Here is an 11,841-nt window from a genome sequence, read left to right as displayed (position 1 = left end):
GCCCTTTGCTGTGCCCTGCCAGCAGCAGCCTCCCCTGCTTTGCCCAGGCTGCTCCTTTCAGCTGCTGGCACAGACAGGTCCAGCTGTGCCTGCTGCCGTCTCATCCTGCGCTCAGCACGAGGGACGGGGCAGCCCAAAGAGAAGCCCCGTTGCTGGAGGGAGCCCAGGCCCTTGGGCAGAGGGGATCTCCCAGGGCCTGTGCCAGCCAGGGGCCTTGTGCCACAAGTGACCTCACAGCCCCTTCACAGCCATCAGCTTCCTACTGGGTGATGAGTTCCTGAGGCACAACTGATCCCTTGATACTGTACCCAACATCCCCCTCCTTGTGGCCCAGCAAATGACATGGCCATATACCATAAACCTGTTTCCTCAAATTTGTTCAGTAGACTTCCATGATTTCAGTAGGAGAGATGATCCTCAGAACTGCCGTGTTATGCTGGTGCATTTTACAGTTCTATTTCTGCCTCTCTGTCAAAGAAAATTAATTGAGTCCCAGAATAGCAGAGGCTGGCAGAGCCCCCTGAGCAGCACTGCCCTGGCTGTTGGCTGGGCTGCAGTTCCCTTTGCCCAGAGCAGCCCCTGTCCTGCTGTGTTGGTGCTCGTGGCCGCAGCGCTGTTGGTCCCAGCCCAAGCCTTTGGCTGTCCCTGGGCAGTGCTGGCCCTGCAGGAAGGTCTCTGCAACCCACCCCCACCCAATGGGCTTGTTGGATGTCTGTTAGGAAATCTGTTGGATAGATTTGATGAACCAAGCTTCCTTTTCTCTGGTCCTGTCGTAGGTCACAAAAACGAGGGTGAAGGCTGGGTACGGCGCTGTGTGATCAGTTGTACTTCAGGAACTCACTATCCAGTAGGAAGCTGGTGGCTGTGAAGGGACTGTGAGGTCACTTCTGCCCTTGGAGGGGACAGGCCAACAGGAGGAAGGTGTCTGGGGAAGGGCCTGTGAGGTCTCTTCTCTCTGCAGGAGCTGATGGCTCAGCCCATGACTCAGGGCTGGGCCAGGGGCTCTCCAACTGCCCCTGCCCTGGCCTGTGATAGCCCAGCACAAGGCCCCTTTGGTTCAAAGAGGTCTTACAGTGTCACAATGGCCTCCTGATCCGTGAGGTTCTGCAGTGTCCCAGGGTTCCCCTGATTCCATGACGCCCCGCGTGTCCCAGTGGCCACTTGATTCCATGTGTTTCTGCAGTTTCCCAGGATTCCTTTGGTTCCATGAGGCCCTACATATCACAATGGCCCTTTGATTCCATGAGGCTCCTCAGTGTCACAGTGGTCCCTTGATTCCATGAGGTTCTGCAGTTTGCCAGGGTCCCTTTTGCTCCATAAATTTCTGAAGTGTAAAAATAACTCCTTGACTCCATAAGATGACAAAAATGTCTCAGTGCTCCTTTGGTTCCATCAGGCACCACATGTCACAGTGGACTCTTGATTCCATGAGCCCCTGAAGTTTCACAACGGCCCCTTAATCCCATGAGGTTCCACACTGCCCCCGGGTCCCTTTGGCTCCATAAGGGTCTGTATTGTGATAAGGACCCCTTGACTCTATGAGGTTCTGCCATGCTCCAAGTTTCCTTAGGTTCCATGTGGCCCTGACATGTCACAATGGAGCCTTGACACCGCGAGGTTCCACAGTCTCCAAGGGTATTTTTGTTCCACGAGGCCCTGCAGTGTCCCAAGAGCCGCTTGATTTCATGTGGCTGCTCAGTGTCACAAAGGCCCCTTGTTTCCACAAGGTTCTGCAGTGTCCCAGTGTTCCTATGGTTCCATGAGGTTCTTCAGTGTCATGGTGGTTCCTATGGCTCCATAGGGCCCTGCAGTGTCTGAATGACTCTGATTCCACGAGATTCTGCAGTGTTCACAGTAGTCGCTTGACTTCATGCGGTTCTGCACTGTCCCATTGATTCCGTGTTGGTTCTACAGCACCACAGTGGGCCCTCAACTCCATGAGGCCCTGCAGTGTCACAGTGGCTGCCTGAGACCAGGGGGTTCCTCAGTGTCAGAGTGGTCCCTTCATTACACGAATTTCCACAGGGTCATAAGGTGTCTTTGGATCCAGAAGGCCCTGCAGTGTCACAGTGGCCCTTGGTTCCATGAGGATACGCACTCTCCCAAGGCCCCTCTGGTTCCTTGAGGCTTTTCCGAGTCAAAATGGTCGTTTGATTCCATGAGGTTTCAAAATATCTAAGGATTCCTTTGGTTCAATGAGGCTACAAAAGCCAAATGCACCCTTGATTCCATGAGGATGTACAGTGTCCCTGGATTTCTTTGGCTCTATGAGGTCCTGCAGTGTCAAACTGACCCCTTGATTTCATGAGGATCCGCAATGTCACAATGGTCCGTTGATTCCATGGAGTTCCAAGATGTCTTAGGGTTCCTTTGGTTCCATGAGGCCCTCCATGTCACAATGGCCACTGGTGCCATGAGTTTCAGCAGTTTCCCAGGTTCCCTTTGGTTCCTTAAGGCCCTGCAGTGTCACAATGGCCCCCTCGATTCCATGATGTTTCGCAGTATCAGAATGACACATGATTCCATGAGTTCCTGCAGTTTCCCATGTTTCCTTTCATTCCATGAGGTCCACAGTGTCACAATGTCCTCTTTATTCCGTGAGTTTCCACAGTGTCACAATGGCCCTTTGATTCCACAGTGTTTTCCAATATCACAATGATCCCTTGATTCCATGAGTTTCTGCAGTTGCCCATGTTTCCTTTTATTCCATGAGCCCCTGCAGTGACACAATGACCATTTGATTCTGTGAGGTTCCACAGTGTCACAATTGCCCCTCTGACCCTGTATGGCCTTGAACTGTCACGATGGACCTGTGATTCCATAATGACCCTTTGATAACATGAGGCTCTGCAGTGTCACAGTGGTCCCTTCATTCCACAAGTTTCCACAGTATCACCACAGCCCCTTGACTCCAAATGGCCCTGCAGTGTCATAATAGACCCTTGATTCCAGGAGACTCCTCAGGATGACACCTGGGAGGTCACCATGGAGTCCCTGTGACATTCTGTGACCTCCCGGCTCTTTAGGAGCCCTCAGAACTTCACCAGGGGGAAGTGCCGGATTCTGCCCTGGGATGGGGCAACCCCGCATGGACGGACAGACTGGGAAGGAGAGGCTGGAAAGTAGTGCTGGGAAAGGGCCCTGGGGGTGCTGGTGGGTGGCCAGTTGGCCCTGAGTCAGCAGTGCCCTGGCAGCCAGGAGGGCCAAGCCTGTGCTGGGGCATCAGGCCCAGCATGGCCGGCCGGGCCAGGGAGGGGATTGTCCCGCTCTGCTCTGCCCTGGGGCGGCCCTCACCTGCACCATTGGGGCAGTTTGGGGAGAGACACAATGGAAGGGAGAGATTGAGCCATTAGAGAGTGTCCAAAGGAGGGCAAGGAAGATGGGGAAGGGCCTTGGGGGGAAGTCGTGTGAGGACACTGAGGGCACTTGGTGTGTTCAGCTGGAGAAGAGGAGACTGAGGGGAGACCTCACTGCAGGTCCAGCTTCTGGGGAGGGGCAGAGGAGGGGCAGGGACTGAGCTCTGCTCTGGGGGACCAGGGACAGGACTGAGGGAATGGCCTGGAGCTGTGTCAGGGGAGGTTTAGGTTGGATCTTAGAAAGAGGTTGTTCCCCCAGAGGGTGGTTGGGCACTGAACAGGCTCCCCAGGGCAGCTGTCACACCACCAAAGCTGACAGAGCTCAGGGAGCATTTGGACAACGCTCTCAGGCACAAGGTGTGACTCTTGGGGATGGTCTTGTGCAGGGCTAAGGGTTGGACTTGGTGATCCTCATGGGTTCCTTCCAACTCAGCATATTCTGTGATTCTTTGTAACACCCCACTTTTGCCTGCTTTGCTGCTTCTGTTAACACAAGTTCCTGCCTTATTGTCTCTTTTCTTGGCTGGTTTCTCTGCATGGCAGTTTGGTTACACAGAAATTTCTATGGCACATTCTGCTGCAACCATTATTAGATCTGTTATGTCTCCAAACCCAGTGTCAGCCCTATGGAGCCAAAGGAAACCCTCAGACACTGCGGAACCTCATGGAACCAAGGGGCTGTTGTGACACTGTGGAACCTCATGGAATCAAGGGGATATTGTGACACTGTGGGATCTCATGGAACCAAGGGGATATTGTGACATTGAGAAGCCTCATGGAACCAAAAGAACCCTGGGACAGTCATGGAAAGTCATGGAACCAAGGGGCCATTGTGACATGCGGAACCTCATGGAATAAAAGGGCCATTTTACCACTGCAAAACCTCATGGAATCAAGGGGTCGTGAAGGAATCACAGAATCAACTAGGTTGGAAAAGACCTCTGAGACCATCGAGTCCAACCTATGACCCAACACCACCTTGTCACCCAGACCATGGCTCTAAGTGCCACATCCAGTCTTTTCTTAAACACCTCAAGGGATGGTGATTCCACCACCTCTCTGGGCAGCCCATTCCAATGCCCAATCATTCATTCTCTGAATGTCCAACCTAAACCTCCCCTGGTGCAGCTTAAGACTGTGTCCTCTTGTCCTATTGCTGGTTGTCTGGGAGAAGAGACTGACCCCCATCTCGCTCCAACCTCCTGTCAGGGAGTTGTAGAGAGTGAGGAGGTCTCCCCTGAGTCTCCTTCTCTCCAGGCTCAACAAGCCCAGCTCCCTCAGCCTCTCCTCACAGCACTTGTGCTCCAGTCCCTTCACCAGCCTCACTGCCCTTCTCTGGACCTGCTCCAACACCCTCACATCCTTCCTAAACTGTGGGGTCCAGAGCTGGACACAGCACTCCAGGGGTGACCTCTCCAGTGCCAAGTACAGGGGAAGAATCACTTCCCTGCTCCTGCTGCCACACTCTTCCTGAGCCAGGCCAGGATCCATTTGCTTTCTTGGTCACCTGGGCACACTCTGGCTCATGTTCAGCCTCTGTCAGTGAGTACCCCCCAGGTCCCTTTCTGCCTGGCTGCTCTCCAGCCACTGGCCTCAGCCTGTGGGGCTGCAGGGGTTGTTGTGGCCAAAGTGCAGGACCCAGCACTTGGCCTGGTTGAACCTCATCCCCTTGGACTTGGCTCATCTCTCCAGCCTGTCCAGGTGCCTCTGCAGAGCCCTCCTGCCTTCCAGCAGATTGACACTCTCCCCCCACTTGGTGTCATCTGCACATTTGCTGATGGTACACTCGATCCCTTCATCCAGATCATCAGTAAAGATGTTAAACAGGGACTGGGCCCAGCACTGATCCCTGGGGACACCACCAGTGGCTGGATCCCAAGTGGATGCAGCACCATCCCCACCACTCCCTGGGCCCTTAACCCAGCACAGAGTGCCCCTGTCCAAGCCTTGGCTGCAGTTTTGCCAGGAGTGTGCCATGGGAGCGGTGTCAAAGGCTTTGCTGAAGTCTGGGTGGACACATCCACAGCCTTCCCCTCATCCACCAGGCAGGTCACCTGGCCATAAAAGGAGATCAGATTGGTCAGGCAGGACCTACCCCTCCTAGATTTGTGCTGGCTGGGTCTGATCCTTGTCCCTCCTGTAGGTGCTGTGGGATTGCACTTAGGAAGATCTGCTCCATAACCTTGCTGGGTACCAAGGTCAGGCTGACAGGCCTGGAGTTCCCTGGATCCTCCTTCTGGCCCTTCTTAAGGATGGGGGTCACACTGGCCAACTTCCAATCATCTGGGACCTCCCCAGTGAGCCAGGCTGTTGGGAAATGATGGAGAGTGGCTGGTGAGCTCTTCCACCAGCTCCCTCATCACCCCAGGTTGGATCCCATCTGGCCCCACAGACCTTGTGAGGATCCAAGTGGCTCAGAAGGTCACCAACTGCTTCCTCCTGGATTACAGGGGGGCTCTTCAGCCTCCTGTCCCTGTCTGCCAACTCCAGAGGCCCTTGGTCCTGAGGACAACCTGCTTATTGTTGAAACTGAGGCCAAGAAGGTGTTAAGTACCTCAGCCTTTTCCTCATCTTTGGCACTTATGTTCCTCCAAACCCCATGGTCCAACAAAGAATGCAGGTTTTCTTTGTCCCTCCTTTTGCTATTGATGCATTTATAAAAACACTTTGATTACCCTTTACAGAAGTGGCCAGATGGAGTTCGAACCTGTGCTTTGCCTTTCTACTTTATTTTCTGCAGTTCGTTTCGTTGTTCTCGTGAGTGAACAGAGGGGTTTGATTTTTCTTTCTCTCGGGTGGGTTATGCTTACAGTCTTCACCTGCCTTTGAAGAGGTTTTCACAGTTGTTTTCTGGTTCCTTTTGGTGTGTTCCACAGCATGATTTTCCCAGCCCCTGTGCCTTGCATGGTTTACCATGTCATGCAAGAGTTCTGCCCACATAGGGACCAGTCTCCTCAGGGCCTGTGGATCTCGTAAAGTTTCATTATGCATATATCTCTTTTGATTTCATTTTGTCACCCCACTAAATACATTTTCCTTGCATATTTTCCCACTCCTCCCAGTTATCCACTGGCCAATGATCATCAGTGTTAATGTGTGACTGTGCCTCCGTAAATATTCTGTTAAGCCTTTCGTCTGTTTCTCAAAATCATTTGCCATCCTGCGACTACACCAAATTGTTGTGGGTGGGAGTGGAAGGCTTTGAGACAAAAGTTTATTAGAGAAGTTCCTGCTGTTGAGTCCCGAGGTGCAGAAAGGACTCCCTGGCTTTCTAAACTCCCGCTCAGAGAGGAGCCTGGGGTCAGCTGGATCCAATCTCAGCCTCTGATTACGTTAACAAAGCAATTCTAGTAAAGCAATTGCATCAAATTGTATCAAAGCTGGCAAAAGAAACAAACATTAGTGGAGACTGATATAACTCCGCGCAACTCAGCCCCTCAGTAACCATGAAGACGCCTCCCTGCTCCACGGGACAAGCTCTACACACTCCAGGAAAGTCTGGAAGAATCTGCCACATGAAAGTTGGACTGGGCTGGGCTTTTACAGTAATAAAGAGTTTGACTGCCAGTCCCATTTCTCCAGGCCAGCCAGTAGCTTATCAGTCAAATGCTGCTTCCAAAAGCAGGGGGGGTGTTTGCAGTTGTGAACCAGGCTGGTTTTAGCACAGCCCTGTAGGAGGCGTGTCCAAGGTACCCGGGGCAGGAATGCCAGGGGCGCATGAGCCGAAATGGACAACCCTGTTGGTTAAGGAGGTCACGAGGTTCTAGAGTATAAAGGAAAGCGCCCGAATTCAAATAAGTCTCTTTGTTCTCCATCTCAGAAGAGCGTGCATCCTTCTTTATCATATAAAGTACCCCAAACGCCATATTTGGTGCCCCGAACCTGGACTTGAACCTATATTAGGTTAGTTTAGCATACCCTGAATCAGGCAGAAAAACTCAGTAATTCCGGATATCGTCTCAATTGTTTGGAGATGGGAATTTTCACCAAAAAAACCTAGACGTCTGTAAATCGTTGTCTCAGTGGCGTCTGAGAAATGGAAAGTAAATTTAGAGAGCTCAAAGTATTAGGGAAAGTGCACAGAAGAAAAAAGAAAGAAAAAAAAGAAAAAGGAGAAACGAAACAGTGGGCGGCGAAGAAGAGAGGAGCCGAGGACCATGCAGGCAGAAGCGGGTAGTGAAAACAGCAAAGCTGAGTTATCAACATTGTAGCCCCCAGCCCTCGCCAAGGGGGCTCGGAGCTGCCTTTGTGTATCTCTCGTGAGCTGCCCGCCAGGCGCTCTGCAGCTAAAAAGCAACGGAGACCTGAGCAAAGGCAGCAAAGCCGCCCCGTGCCGCCTCCCCGGACACCCTGGGGACCCTAAGACCCCACGTGCTGCCCAGCCGCCCTTCCCCCCGCAAGTGCCGCAGTCTTGCAACCGCAGGGAAATGGCCAAGCCACGCACGTACTGCTGGCCACCCCCCTGCCCCCCCCCCGCTGCCGCGTGCTCAGCCGAGCGCGTTGGAAAACCGCTGCTGCAGGGACCCCGCGCTGCGCCCGCCGCCCTGCTGGCCCCCCGCGCCACACTTACAAGCCACGCGGGACCCGCCGAAGCTGCACCGCGACCCCGCCGGCAACCAGACCCCCCCCCTCCGCCCAGCGAACCCCGGGAACCCCGGAGCCACCTTCTGCCGGTCCCTGTCTGCCCTCTAACAACAGCACAACGCGTCCAAGCCGCAGAAAAGGACTCACCAGGAGCACTGCAGACCCCGAAGGAACCTCTGCCGCTTTTTTGCCGCTTTGCTGCTGCTTTGCCGCCGCCACCGCCGTCGGAGCCGCGCTAGGACCCCCCCTCGCCCGCTTCCCGCCGCAGCGGGAGCTTCCCCTGGACCCTGTGCCGCGCAGGGGACCCCCCCTGCTGTCGCCACCGCCGCACGAGGGACAGCCCGCCGCAGCCGGAGCCAGCCCCGCGCCGCGTGAGCCTCCACCGAGGAACAGCCACGCCGCACTGAGAAGCGCCCCTGCTGCCGCCACCGCGAGAGCCCGCTGCAGCCGCCAGCCGCACCGAGGGACCCCTCGCCGCCGCACCCAAGCCCTGGGGACCCGCGCCAGACCCCGCAGAGACACCGAGACGAAGAAAACGCAGAGAAACAGCCGATTCAGAAACCAAAGTAAAAGCAGCCAAACAAAGAACTCCCACCCCCCTGTGCCAGCAGCCGCCTGGAGCTAAGGTAAACATGGGGAACTTTGTCTCCATGGAAACCTCACAGACATTGAAACAATAACTTTACTGCTAAAATCTTGCCACATTCAAACTACAGTTACACGAATGAATAAGATTTGTTAGGTCTGTACACCCTACACTCCACTACAGAAGTGTTACATTTAAACACATGGGAAAACACTGGAGCACATTCTAAACCAAAGGATCGAGCCAAGCGACCGGTGATAAGGTCTGCCCTGCACAAGGCACACGGAGGAACGAAACAATTAAGGAATTAACGCACACCCCACCCCCGCTCACACTGCTGGCAGCAGCACAACCCCCAGGCATAGTAACACAAACGCACAACGTCCAGCGGGGGGAGGGAAAGGAGCTGTTGGTGAGTTAAGCTTCGGGTCGAGAGCCGAGAGCCAAGGGGACGCAGGTCGCCGGGAGGGAACGGGGTCTGTTAATGCGGGATCCCAGCCCATGGGACCAGCGCAGAGGGAGGGCCCCGTTACACCAAAATGGGGGTAACCCAGCACATTTGCCACCCCGTGCTGCGGATGACCACCGGCCGCGTGCCCCGGTGTGGGTACCACCATCTCGCCCGCCACATGGACGGAAACTGACCCGTCTCTTCCGGCCCCAACGCCGCCCGCCCAGCCATAGGCACGAGGGGGGAGGTAGCCCCGCCCCCTCACCACCCCCCCACAGGGAACCGGGCTTACTGGGACCACAGCGGGGGAGGAATGGGGGGATGAGAGGAAGAATCACGGATGGTTCCAGCAAGAGGGAGCGAGGGAGGCAAAAAGGGGAAAGTCAGCTAACAAGTGGGAGCAATGTCAGGATGAGGCCTTTCGAGTGAGAGGCTTGAAGGATATTCAGGCATGCTCAATGATACTAGCCAACGTCAGCCCCCCAATTTCAGCCTCTATCATATGAGGCTACAGAGAAATTGAGGCAGCCAGTAAGAGATGCTGGCATGTCCTTAACCAATACTTTCAAGTATTTGGAGACACCGAGTTCCATCTATTTTTTCACCCCACGTGACTGGAAGAATCTAATGAAATTAATTCTTAATAACACCCAATATACAGTCTGGTTAGCTGACTTTCAAAAGAATTGCTCTGAGTATGCTAATGATCCACGAGCAGGCGTCACAGCACACACCAGTTAACCGGGGATGGAAATTACAGTTCAATAGATACACAATCTAAGTACCATAGAGAGATATACGGTGTAATAGCCAAACAGGCCCTAAAAGCTATGAAAAACCTTCCCACTATAAACCAAGATAGGAATCTGACCCCCACAAAAGTGTTACAAGGTTGTACTGAACAAATTCACGATGCTTAGATCGGTTGCAATCTGCTTTAAACAAGCAAGTGAGTACAATAAAGCCAGAGAGATGCTGTATAAGCAATTGGCTTTTGAAAATGCGAACCCAGACTGTAAAAGAGCTTTGCAAACCCTTCCTGAAAGGGAAAGCCGCAGCATTGCTGAGCTGGTTCGCACCTGTCAAGAGGTTGGGCTCAGTGGGACATCAAACTGACTCATTAGCAACAGCACTAAGTGCCCGGCTAAGAGTGCAGAAAAGAGCCAGACCCAAAAGTGGTTGTTACATCTGTGGTACCCCCGACCACTTTCAAAAGGATTGCCCTGGAGACCCTTAGCAGCAACATCCCACAATACCCAGACAGCAGGGAACGGACTTGAATTTGTACCAAGGGTGCCGTGGGCGAGGCAGAGACCACGCCCTGAGCATCACGTTGCTTGCTGCCGCGCTGCTCACCATCCTCCTCTCTGCCACCCGCTTTCCCGAGCAAGAGAGGAAGCAGCTTGAGGCAAGCCACAATGTGCCAACAACCACCCCCAAAAATACCCTGTATTCTGCACCCTAAGAAAGGTGAAAAAGTGGAGAACACTACAAATTTTAAGAGCAGTAAATGCAGTCATAGAGCTTACGGAAGCATCGCAGCTTGGACTGCCCTCACCTACAGTGCTTCCAGCAAAGTGGCCACCAGTGATAATTGATTAAAGGACCTGTTTCTTTACCATCTTCCTGCACCCTGAGGACAAGCCAAGGTTTACCTTTTCCATCATGACCTTGAACAATGCACGGCCCATGCAACACTACTGCTGGGTTGTCCTTCCTCAGGGGATGCAAAACAGCCCAACGAGAAATCAGACAGTTATCATACACCATCACGTAGATGACATATTAATAACCACAGCCACTAGACATGAACTGCCATTTGTTATTACTGCTCTAACCAAAACTGTCCAAGATGCAGGTTTACAGGTTGTTTCAGAGAAGATCCAACCATCACAACCCTGGACTTACCTTGGATGGAAGATCACGCAGCAGGAAATTTCCCCACAGCCACTGCAGCTCGAGGTAAAAAACATTTTAACTTTACACGAGTTGCAAAAACTCCTGGGGGCCATCAACTGGTTAAGACCTATTTTAGGCTACACCCTCTATTTGAGCTGCTAAAGGGGAACTCCAATCTAACGTCTAACAGGTCTCTGACAGCAGAGGCAAGATAGGCATAGACATTTGTGCCAAGGCAATAGAAAGTAGACAGGACAATGGAGAAATCCTGAACTGCAAATCTGCCTAGCCCTTGTTTCCAGCAGATATCAGCCATTTGCAGTTTTGTTTCAGTGGATCAGACCCACTGCAAATTCTAAGTGGCTGTTTCTACCCCACACACCACCTAAAACTGTGTAGACTGCTAATGAGATGTTTGTAAAGCTTGTCATTAAAGGCAGAGGACAACTGCAGGAACCAGGTGGAAGGAATCCTGCCATCATCTACATTCCAGCTACGAAGGACAACTTGGATTGGATGCCGGCTGAGGACGCAGGATTCCAAGCTGCCCTAGCAAGCTTTGACGGTGACATTTCAATCCATCTCCCTAAACACAGATTGTGGGCAGAAATTGGTAGTTTACCTTTAAAAGCCACAACCAGATGCAAACATGAACCAGTGAAAGGCCTCACGGTTTTCACAGATGCATCTGGGAAAAACACAAAAAGCTGCAGTGACTTGGGTAAAACCCCTGCCACAGAACAGTGGGAACGAGAGGTACAGACCATGAACCACAGTTCTGTACAGGTTCTGGAACTGGCTACCATTCCATTGCCTTGGGGAAATTTTTCTGAAAAACCTTTTAATGTTGTAACTGATTCCTGTTATACTGCATAGTTAGTCTCCCGTCTCGAGAGTTCGTTTCTTCGAGATATTGTTAACCCTCACCTGTTGTTTGAAATGTGTTCTATTTGAGTTCTTGTGAA

General features: G+C 52.8%; 1 protein-coding gene across 1 annotated transcript in view; it reads left to right on the top strand.

Moving 5' to 3' along the window:
* Nucleotides 1-11,841, top strand: part of LOC116781662 (zinc finger protein 501-like) — a 35,434-nt gene that overhangs the window by 14,552 nt on the left and 9,041 nt on the right. The window lies entirely within an intron of this gene.

This window comes from Chiroxiphia lanceolata, unplaced genomic scaffold (genome assembly GCF_009829145.1).
Source record: "Chiroxiphia lanceolata isolate bChiLan1 unplaced genomic scaffold, bChiLan1.pri scaffold_52_arrow_ctg1, whole genome shotgun sequence".
Classification (NCBI taxonomy): domain Eukaryota; kingdom Metazoa; phylum Chordata; class Aves; order Passeriformes; family Pipridae; genus Chiroxiphia; species Chiroxiphia lanceolata.
This window is presented reverse-complemented; position numbering and strand designations above follow the sequence as displayed.